Below are 12,641 nucleotides of genomic sequence, written 5' to 3'. Positions count from 1 at the left end.
ATGTGAACACACAAACATATTAAGATCCAAAAACAATCATGTCTGAAGCAGAAACTCCAACCAAACCCACCAAAACTAAAGAACCTCCAAAGACTCAAATCCACATTCGATATGAGACCATTAGAGTTCCCATACTGAAACCATCTGAATATCCCATATAGAAGGTGAGGATGACTATGTTTCTGGAAGCTACTGATCTGGAATATCTTGACATAATCCATGAAGGACCTCACAAGCCAACCAAACTCGCAGTTGCAGTTGCAGGTGTAGCAGCAAAGTCTGTACCAAAGGAGAAGAGTGATTACACTGCTGAAGATATCGCATCAATTGCTAAGAATGCTAAGGTACGACACTTGCTGCATAGTGTCATTGATAATGTAATGTCGAACAGGGTAATTAAATGCAAGACTGTAAAAGAGATATGGAATGCGTTAGAGACAAGGTGCTAGGGAACTGATTCGATTAAGAAGACTAGGAAAACAATACTCACTCAAGAGTATGAACACTTTGACTCAAAGTCTAATGAGTCATTGACTGATCTATATGACAGATTTGTCAAACTCTTGAATGATTTGTCACTGGTTGATAAGGAGTATGATATTGAAGATTCAAACCTTAAATTCATGTTAGCTCTTCCTGAAAGTTAGGATTTGAAGGCAACAATTATAAGAGACAACTATAATCTTGAAGAAACAACTCTTGATGAAATTTATGGGATGCTCAAAACTTATGAACTTGAGATGGAACAAAGAAGCAAGAGGAAAGGAGGAAAGTCAAGGACATTTGCTCTTAAGGCTGAAGAAGAATCCCACAAGGCAGCAACCTCAAGGAAAGGCAAGGAAAAGCGCTCATCACAAAATCTGATACTGAGTCATCAAGTTCTGATAGTGATGATGACTCAGAAACTGAAAGCTTGCCTGAGATGGATGCTGATGAAGAGATGATGAAGCTGTGCGCTCTTATGGTGAAATGAATCACAGGGATTACATACAGGAAGTTCGGGAAGGGAAAAAAGCTTTCCAGGAAAGGTGCAAGTTCTGATAAGAGGAATTTCAGAAAGTCTGAAGGCAAAGAAGGAAAGTCTGACAGAGGAGATTACACAAATGTCAAATGCTACAACTGTGGTGAGAAAGGCCATATATCTCCTGATTGCAAGAAAGTGAAGAGTGACAAAGGCAAAGCTCTTGTCATACAAAAGAAAAGCTGGACAGAAACTTCAGATTCTGAAAGTGAGGAGAACTATGCCTTGATGGCAAATGCTGATAGTAGTTCTGATGCTGCTGAGTTAAAGGTACCTCAAACTACTTATGCCTTTCATATTTATGATATTAATGAGTTGAGAAGATATCTTAAAACCATGTTCATTAGTTATAGAGATCAAACTTTAACATATGAAAGATTAACTTCTGAAAATCTTGCTTGTAAAAAGAAGAATGATTATTTAGAAAAAGAGTCAGTCATGTTTCATCAAACTCAGAAAGATAGAGATGATGCTTTCTATGTTAGGGATGAAGTAATTAAAATGAATGAATCTCTAAAAACTGAGCTAGAAAAGGAAAGAGCGATTATCAGGACTTGGACTAACTCTGGCAGAACAACTCAGAATTTGTTAAGTAGTGGGAACTGGAAAGAGGGGTTAGGTTATGGAGATGATAAGAATGATAAAGGAACTGTAGAAATTAAGCCTAAAGTTGTTAAATAAAAGCCAAAGCTAAAACCTGTTAAGTTTGTACCTGTAAAGTCTGATACTAAGAAATCAGAAGTTAAAGAGGAATTAACTTCTGACAAACTAAAACAGGAAAGGACAACTGAAGTAAACGTAGGCTTAATGATGAAGAAGCAGCTTAAGCATAAGCTGAAAGATGTTAAGAATGTAAACAAGGTTCAATCACCTAGGAAAAATAGGAATGGAAAGGAAGGTGTGAATAAAAGCAATGATTATAAGCCTGTTCCTAATGCTCCTAGAAAAACATGTCATAACTGTGGAAGTTCTAACCATCTGGCTTCTTTTTGCAGGAAGAATAAGAATATAAACTCCTTACCTTCAAAGTCAGGAGTTAAGAGTCAGTCTGTTACATATAAGCCACAAATCCTTGTTTTCATTGTGGTAGTTTATGGCATTCCATTTATACTTGTAAGGAATATCATAGTTTGTACTATGATTATTATCAAATAAAACCTTCTTTAAAGAAAGTTGGCATTGTTCCTTCTAGTGTAAGTTCTGATACAAAGTCTAATAGTGTAAATGCTGATAAGAAAAATGTTAACATAAACTCTGATGCAAAATCCGCTGCAAATGTTAAGCAACTTAATAAGGCCACCGGATGCAAGCAAGTCTGGGTCCTTAAAACTAATCATTAATGGTCTTTGTGATTGCAGGGCAACAGGAAAAACATCTTAGTTCTAGACAGTGGATGTTTAGGACATATGACTGGAAATAAAGGCCCTGCTATCAGACTTTGTAGAGAAAGCTGGGCAAAGTGTTTCTTATGGAGATGGCAACATTGGAAAAATATTGGGATATGGAAATATTAATCTTGGGAATCTCATCATTAAAGAAGTAGCTCTGGTCTCAGGACTTAAATACAATCTGCTGAGTGTTAGTCAAATCTGTGACAGAGGTTATCATGTGGATTTCTTTGAAGAACACTGTGAAGTTATAAGAAAATCAACATGCAAAGTTGTTCTAAAAGGATATAGGCATGGTAACATTTATGAAGCCAAGATTTTAACAAATATTCATATCTTGCTGGATCAAGGTTTCTTGAATTTTATTCACCTTGGCATGAGTTGTTGAGTGTTGACCTTGAAGGTGCCTTGTACTCAATACAGTAACTCTCAGTTGTGCCTTGAAATCATCATTTATCAGCATTTCATCAGCTTTTGCCAGATGCTCAGCAAGAATCTTTTCAGAAGGAACAAAACTAACTGAGTTCCATTCTTTAGTCCACTCCTTTCCTCTAGGAGTTTCACTCCAAGGTACTGGTGTTTCTCCTCTAACAAACTTCTTCAAGCCAACCTTTGACAGAATTGCCTATATTGAGAAAATTCAGGAGAAGCAACAAACTCAGATTGATGAAATTTTAAAGAATCAAGCTTCTCACCAAACTCAACTCAATGAGATCCAATGCTCAGTGGAATTTCTTGTCTCTCTTCTTTTACCTGCTGATGCCAAAAAGGGGGAGAAAGTGATTAAGTCCAAATACAAATCTATTCAGACACCGAAGGGAAAGGATGATGGAAATGATGACCAGGGAAACTCTGATAAGGGTAGAGGTCAAGGTCAAAGCAAAGGATTTTCATCAAGTAAAGCTAGAATTACAAGTCAAGGAATAAGTTCTAATACTAGGAGAAGAATAAGTTCTGATACTGGTAAAAGGATAAGTTCTGGTGAACATCTGGAACTTGATGAAGAAATTTCAAAGCAGTTATTTCTTAAAGAAAATACAGGAATGGACTTTGAGAGTCTAAAGAAAGAAGAAGCTAGACTCAAAGCAGAAGGTGTCAAGATAAAATCTAAAGCTTCTGTTATTGAAAAGAAATTTCCAAAGCCTAAGGGTATTGTGATAAAAGAAAGAACAAATTCCGAGGCAACCAAAGCCAAATCACAAGTTGAAATTGATCCAAGGTCCAAGGGCAAAGAAAAAGTTAATGAACTTGTAAAGGTTTATATGCCAGTCATGGATGAAGAAATAATTGTTGATGAAGAAGATGCTAGTCTTACTCTGATGCAAAAGAAGATTTTTCAAACAACCTCTGACATGGCTCATGTTGTTCAGAGTCAAGATGTAGTAAGTTCTGATATGACATAGAAGCAAGCAACCTCTGGTATTGCTCAAGTTGGCTTGATATCAGATGATAAGGAAAAGGAATCCTCTGACATTGCTCATGTTAAACCTTCAAAGATACTCCAACCAGGATTCACCAAAGCTAAACAGACTCAATCTTTAAAGACTGCAATAAGTGGTTTTGAAGCAAGAGTTGTTACAGGAAAGGAAGCAAGAGATAAATATGGATTGGGTAGTTCTGATGAAAGAATAGTACATAACACTATCGATGATCCAACTTCCTTAAGTGAACAAGGTGTTGGAGCAACTCCTGAAAGATTGAATCGACTTGAATTTGTACAAATGGTTTACCATACCTTTTTGAAAAAACATATCTTTTTATATTTTATGACAAATGGAAGGGTATACCATATCAGGCAGAATGCTATACCACTGAAGTATTTTGAGGAACTGGAACATGTCCTATTCCTACTTCAAGTGAGAAACAGATTAACAGATAGTGCTGCAGGTTATTTAAAGTCACAAATTCAAAGACAGAAGAAGCTTTATTCTGTAAAGTCTGCCAGCACATATTGTCCTAAGTATAGAGATTATAAAGGTGATTTTGTATAAATGAACCCTAACTCTACTAAGATTATAACGACTTTTCTGGGTTATAAGGCTGTGGAATTCAATTTAGAGTCTGACAAGGCATATCTGATTAGACTACATCAGGAGATAAGAAAAGCTAAGATAAATGATCTCAGAGCAGCTATTTTTCAAACTGGTGAAGATACAACTGAATTGATAAATGCTAAAAGGAGGATGGTTAATGAACTTGAATATGGTGAGAGATGACTTTTGAAGAACTATCTCAGAACAACTCCTGACATCAAAGAGATCAGAAATTGAAGCCAAGTCAAAGATCTACAACTGCTTAAATTCTGAAGTGTGTACAGACTGAAGCTGTTATCAGACCTTAAGATGGTAAAGCTAAAAGGACTGTAAGTTGTAGTTATCTAGTCAAATTCTCATGCATTTGTACTTAATATTTTTGACATCATCAAATATTTGTTAAACTTGTATATTATGCTGATTTATAAGTTGAGGGAGATCGTTAGATATATTTGTGATATCATATGTAATATGATTTGTGTTTATTTTTCAGATCTTACTTAACATGACAAATCAGTACTTAACTGGAAATCAACAGTTATAATGAAGACAAAACTTAAGATATTAGAACTTAAGTTATCAAAAGATATTTATCAGGAGATAATATCAGGACTTAAGGAGACATTCAGATAAGGCATGCGGCTGATTGAAAGGGAAGAAGATCGAGACTAAGACAGAAAGAAATATGCATGAAGAAGGAATTCTATGAAGAATAGAATACTCAGAAGAAAAGATAACTAGTTGATATATTTTAGGAAGCAAAATTATATTCCATATCAATTAGAACATTATCTTGTAATTGTGTAGTATATAAACACAGGAATAGGGTTTATACTATAAGTGTTATCATTATCGAAGTTATTATTCATTGTAACCCTAGCAGCTCTCGTGATAATTAGTTCATCACTGAGAGAGGACAGTTCCATATTGTAACAGACTTTATTGTGTTGAATAAAATCTATATTCTATTACTTGAGTTCTTATATTCAATTTGATTGTAGTAAATACTGTATTCAACCCCCTTCCACGGTGTGTATGACCTAACAAAATCCTAAAAATTATGTTACACCCCTAAAATATATTGTTTCTAACATCCGTACAGATGGATCATCGAAATTTTATTTTAAAAGAATTGATACTTCATTTGCAACAATAGCGCAGTTTAGGTGTTAGTTTATTTTGAGTGCTTTGACTGCTATAATATCTCACAAACTAAATATATAAAATCCTAAATTTGATGGTACACACCTAAAGTAGATATTTCCTAACATCCGTATGGAGGGATCGTCGAAAGTTTATTATAAAAAAATCGATACTTTATTCGGCACAATAGCGCAGTTTTAGGGTTAGTTTATTCTGACTATTTTGATTGTTATATTATCTCACAATATATATATATATATATATATATATATATATATGTATAATCCTAAAAATGATGGTACACCTCTAAAATAGATAGTTTCTAACATCTGTATGGATGAATCATCGAAATTTAATTTAAAAAAAATTAAAGGAGTCAATTAAGGAGTCTTTTCTTTTAAGTAAAACTCAATTGTTTGTATAAGATTACATTCAAACAATGTGGAATAAAACACATTTTCATCTGTGGTGTAGTGAATTACACCTCATATTGCTATGTGGGAGGTCACGGGTTCAATTCCCAGGTTGTGCAAAATTTTTATTTAACCTTCAATAGTACTTCCACCTCACCACAAATGTGTCCCACCTGTGGCCACATTAGCAGAGTGTACCCTTCACCACGTCATTAGTGGAGCCCCACCAGATGAGGACCACAGTCACCACTTCAGCCATGTGGGAACCCCAACTGCCATGTCAACAGTGTGGGGCCCAGAACTGGCACGTCAGCAGTGTGGGGCCCATATGTGGGGACCATACTTCCACGTTAGCAATGTAGGGCACACATGCGAGACCCACCGGCCACGTCAGCAGTGTGATGTCACCCATGTGGGGACCACAGCTGCCACGTCAGCAGCGTGGGGAGTATGTGGCCCATTGATGGGACCCGCCGGGGTCATGTCAGCAAGTGGGAACCCTCATGTGGGACCCACGTGTGACTAAACAGAATTTTAATTGTTTTTTAATAAAAAATTAATATTTTAGTTTATACTATGGCTTGGCAACACTTTAACAGACCTATGCTAATATAATAAAAACATATTATAATAGGGTAGATTATCATAATGATATGGTAAAATTTTCTACGACATCAGTTAATCATGTTGTATAAGGTCGTTTATGGCGTAGTGGTAGTTAAAAGTCTCTCTTTTTGACATCGGTTCTGTACTGATGTGAAAGACTCTATAATACATCATTTCTAACTAAATAACTTATGTATTAAACATACAAAGACATTACTTACTATCCGATGTCTTAGACACGTACTAAGATATCCGTTAATAATCGATGTAAAAAATAAGAACGATGTTAATAAACAAAATATATAAATAATGTCTATATATATGTTTACATACATACATGCCGAAAACAAAAATAAGTCGAATCAATCATAGATAAATAATCAAAACTTTGATTATCATTATCAAACTAATACAAAGCATTTGAATATAAAATATTGATGAAATAAAGGTCATATATAACTGTCAAATAAATAACATTATTATGTTAAAATGAAATTCATGTACTAATCTTTTTCAATGAGAATTTTTATATAAATGCAACAGTTTAACAATCCTCTCTAACATCTGCAACACGCGCTTGCATTACCACAAGATGCATAAATTTTAAAAGTTTTAGTTTTTTATATAAAGCTTAGCTTCGTTGTTATTGAACTAATTTGGAGATGTCAAATTTTTAAGCATGACATTGACAGTTTTAGAGCACAAAACAATTAATGTGTTTCGTCACTTGAAGCCAAATACCTGGTAGGAAAATACAATTCAAAACTATCCTATTATCATGAGCTACCTTTAGGTATGCTTTACACTACCCTATTTTCATCATCTACCAATATCCCCCTTAATATTCACATATTCGACATTAATATTCGTGACCAAATTTTTAATTTGACTATTATGAGCCACTACATCACTATCATAATTTAACAAACTACAAAAATGCAAACTTTCAGTACAATTCAAAAACCTAAACATTCCATATTATAGCCTTCCCTTATGTTGTTTTTCAAAACCTTCTATCAAACCTTTTGCATCAATATTGTGCTTTTATCAAGAATTGGTCGGTTAAAAAGCTAAAAATGTCAAATTTATATGGTCGATTTAAGCCTAGTCAGTTATAACATTTGGTCCTGTTGAACCCTTTTAACCGACCAACAGGTCGGTCAGTTATGTCCCACCTCAATATATAGAAAGTGGGGTCTTTTTTGTACATGTGGCTATACATGTCAATAACCGACCAACCTTAACCAACCAACCTTAACCGACAAACATTTAAGGACACGATCGGTTTTACTCTTTAATACAGTCATTTATGTATTCTGGTGGTCGGTTTTTACTGCATATTTATGGTAAAAATTGGTCGGTTATGTCTTAGGTCGGTCGCTTTTTTGGGTTTTTTAGACAAAAAAACAATGGTTTTCTGCAGTTCCTGCAGTGCCATTCCAAAACCAAAAATGGATTTCCAAAACCAATAATACAATTTCAAAACCAACAATGCAATTCAAGTACACAAACAACCTAAAAAAAATTCAACCAATAAAACTAAATATTCACAAACATACATGATAAATATTAAGCGAGAAAAAAGTTAAATTTCATTGCAAACCGAGATAATACCAATTTTAAGGATGGATATAACCGGACATCCAACAAACTGGTGCATCAAAATTGTCTTAACTTACAACAGAAGTTCTGATTTTTAAATTAATTAAAGTTCATAGAACTTTATAATTAATCCGACAAAGAAACGGAAGAAGATGATCCACCATCATTATTTTGGCCACCATCACCAACATCAACACAACCACCACTATAATTACCACCGCGACCATCCTCATTGTTCGAAGCCTCATCCTCGGTGGTATAATCATTTTAAACCTCCAAATAAAGTTGTTCCTATATAAATATATAAACCTGTATAAACCAATTTAAAAGCAAGAATAAAATTAAATTGACAATATACCGGTTGAACCTGCGTTTTAGGTTTTTCGACAATATCTTCAATTAATGTTCCGACAATGTGAACAACCTCACTACCAATGAGATTATTCCATTGCAGCCTCTGACTTGGGTTAGAAGAGGGCGGTGCGTGCAAATGTGGGTATTTCCTCATCGAATATCTCATGAGCGAATCGATGTGGATTGGCGCGGATGAGAATGAGTCGGCTTCGCCTCTGGTGGAATCTCTATAGCGTGTAGTTGTGTAGGGATGAGGTCAGTGGCTCAAGCATTTTCACCTTCGGGGAACCCCGTTGCTTCCATCCACTGATCCTATAGGTCATCCCTCATACTTGTTTGAGTAATATCCAAGTGCATCCACTCAAGTATAGAGACATAGCGTTCATGCGCAGTTTTCAAGTGAAATTATAACAAAAGAAAATTGTAGTACTTATAATATAAACAAGCAAGCATGTACACTAAAACTATTTGAATAACTACCGCAATGTGCATGGCATGCAGAGTAGTGTAGATGAGATTTTCTGGATCAGAGCCGACTCTCTTATGACATTTATCCCACACCTCAAGTCTGGTTGATTTCTTCTTGTTTTGCTTTATAATTTCCTTAATATCAATAAATTAATTATATTAGCATATATAGTTTGGTAATAAAAACTTGAGTGTGTTCGTAGATGTTTAAATAAGATAACTCCCATATGGTATTGAATGACCGGGCATCGGCACTATGCAACCTTTTTAAGAGTTGACGATTAGCGGCTCCGAGGATGACATATGTGAATGTCCCTTATTGGTTTCCCAATTGTTCAACAGATCTTTCCAAAATAAAAGGGACCAATATGATGGCTTTAACAACAACCTGGACACCCTGATCTCCCTTTCCATTTTCTTGGTTCTTTTTTTAAGCTCATTCATAGTCCTTTTAAATTCTTATGGTAAGATCTTCGTACTTTAGGTAAGGTTGAACTTCAGGAGATTTTAGAAGAACGTATTCTTTGAATACTTTTAATTTATCGGAATTTTGTACGTCAAACAAAACGTCATTATGATGCAAAGTAATCTCCGAATCAGAGGTACAGAAAAAGAGAACAAATATCAAGAATATCCTCTTCCGTATAACGTTCGATAATTGAACCCTCAACTCTTGCTTTATTACTGACTCTTTGTTTAAGTTTCCCGAAAAAACGCTCAATCAGATACATCCAATGCCAATAAGCAGGTCCATCAAGTCTAATTTCTTCCACTAAATGTATAATCAAGTGTTCCATCAAATCAAACCAACTTTTAGGAAAAAAAATTTCTAACAAGCACAATGCTTTAAGAACCTATTTTTTTCATTATTTTCAAATCATTTTTTGTAACCACCTATGACCGCAAATATTGATTTTTTTTTTGAAATTACCGTGATGGCATCCACAATATGTGTCGGTAGAAGTTCACGAATTGCAAGATATAATAATTTTTTAAAAAACATATAACAATCACGTGATTTAAATTCATAAAATATACACTTCTCATTATTGTAACAACGAGATATATTTGAAGACTAGCTATCTAAAAGTTTCAAAGAACTTATCCATTGACACAAAAGTTTAAGTTATTTTCTAGTGAAAGAATAAGGTGCGCTAGGTGACTTGTCATTATTGTAACAACGAGATATATTTATGTTTTTTTCCGGTAGGGCCAAAAGGATTGAAACCATCGGTCGCAAGGCCAAACCTTATATTGCGAATCTCTTGAGCAAATGATGGATATCAACGGTCAAAATGTTTCCACTCTTCTCCATCTGCAGGATGACTTCCATCTGCAGGATGACTGATTTCCTTATCTTTTATATCACGATTCTTATACCTTCTCCTATGATCGGATGTATCCGATGACATATACATACGTTGTAGTCGAGGAAACAAAAGGAAAATGTCTTAAGAATTTTTAGTATTTTCTTACCATCTTTTCTCGAAACATCTCGATTACGATCTTGACCACATATATCACACACAAATTTATCCTTCTCATCTCCATAAAATAACATACAATCGTGCTGACATAAATATAATTTTCAATATTCAACCCTCAAACCCTTTATAATCTTTTTCATTATAAAATAAGTTTGAGGAAACGTGTGTTTTTTTGGTAACACATCCGTGAAAAGGTTAAGCAAACTATCAAAAGCTATATTACTATACTGTGAGTTATTTTTGAATTTGGAAAATTCATAGTAAAGCTTATTCTTGTATACTTTGTATTACCGGGATAAATAGGTTCTCCATTTTCAACAATCACTTTATACAAATTTTTGGCAATATCATTTCCATCTTCTTCTACATTACTAGTTCCCCGATCCACGGTATCATAAAATTCACGATTTCTACTGGAAAAATTGTTCAACATCGCATTCAAATCTACTAGTTGTTCTACCCTAAGAGGTTCCGAAATACAATAATGATGATTTAATGTTCGACAACGTTTCCTTCCCACTTTTTCGATGATCGACATCCATATGATGTAACCCTCAAGTGTCCCTTTAGCGAGCAAATAAAATCTAAAATCCTCAATATCTAACCAATACAAATTCTTACAATATTTACAAGGAAATTTCATTCTACCATCTTATTTCTTTCCATTTTTTCTTGCAAATTTAAAAAAAAAATCTACACCACTTCTCTATATGGGAGTTAACGACGTGATTTCCAATCCAACTTCGATCAATGTTTGTCATCTACATACAAACATTTTATAAATATAAACAAGTAATTTGACAAGTATTTCATGAAAAAATATGCATTTAATGTAAATACACACATATTTAATACATATAACACATAAACAAGTAATACACACCCACACATACAAACACAAATTTAATAAAAATAAAAAAAAGGAAAGATTTACATTATATGTTTGTATCACTTCTCGTTCTCAATTCTTTCTATTCTTTTCTTTTTTTCAATTTCTACTCATTTGGAGATATGAGAGCTTAAAACCGGCTATCCTTGAGTTATGAGTTTCGTACAAAACTATGTTGTTCCATGGTAAAAATGTACAGATTTTTCTAAATAAAATCACTTTTTAATATTTTTCTGGTAAACTCATAATCAACCATGATCGAGGGTCAGTGTGATTCGTGCCATTTCAGCAATATAATCGACCACATCTCTGTGCTCGATTTTAATGTTGCCACGTCATCAAAAACGGTATGATTTTGTCGATTTATACAGTAATAACCGACGATTACGCGGTCGGACAATTTAATTTGCCGAATTTTCGTGCGGTGCTTTTATGTGGTCGGATTTATCCTCTTTTTTTTCAAAAATATTATTTTGAAAATAAATTTTTAACTAATATACTTTTTAAATAAGTTTAAAATGTAGGTATTTTAGACAATTTTTTATACTTATTTTTAATTACCTTTTTTTAACAAAAGAACTTCTAAAAAATTCATTAGAAAGAACAATAACCTTGGCCTTAGGATATGATTAATATTTTTTTTGCTAACAATTACGAAATATTATTATCATATTAAGTAAAAGAGGGTTAAGGTATATGTTCAATGGTGTATATTTTTCCTAACAACAAATATATACTATCAGCCTTAGCTTATATGATTATTTTTTTCCTTAGCAACCACTAAATATTATTATCATCTTAAAAAAATACACTAATAAATAACTGCCAATTACATCATGCTATTGGTGCTTAAATAAACTAGTAACAGCAAATTGCTGATTAAATAAACTACTAACACATAACAAGCCAATGACAACAACACATGGTGCCAGCTATATAGCTAAAAAACAGCAAGCATCTTAGTTCAATATTTGGTAACTAAAATAAAAGTGTTCAGCATTTGGTAACTGCATCTTAGTTCAATATTTGGTATGTAAAATAAAAGCATCTTAGTTCAATATTTCTTATTTCATCTAGGTATATATCCAAATTTTCATGGTTCTTGTGAGTAGCTAGAAAGGAAAAATGTACTCTGATTGGCCTCCAAAAACCTGCACACAATATGGTTAGTGTTGTTTATTAGTATTGGCTCAGCAAAGCAAATTGAGGAACAAAGCCAACATGCTCTCATTATTTT

This window comes from Apium graveolens, chromosome 4 (genome assembly GCF_009905375.1).
Source record: "Apium graveolens cultivar Ventura chromosome 4, ASM990537v1, whole genome shotgun sequence".
Taxonomy (NCBI): domain Eukaryota; kingdom Viridiplantae; phylum Streptophyta; class Magnoliopsida; order Apiales; family Apiaceae; genus Apium; species Apium graveolens.
The sequence above is the reverse complement of the archived record's forward strand: the minus strand, read 5'-3'. Positions refer to the sequence as shown.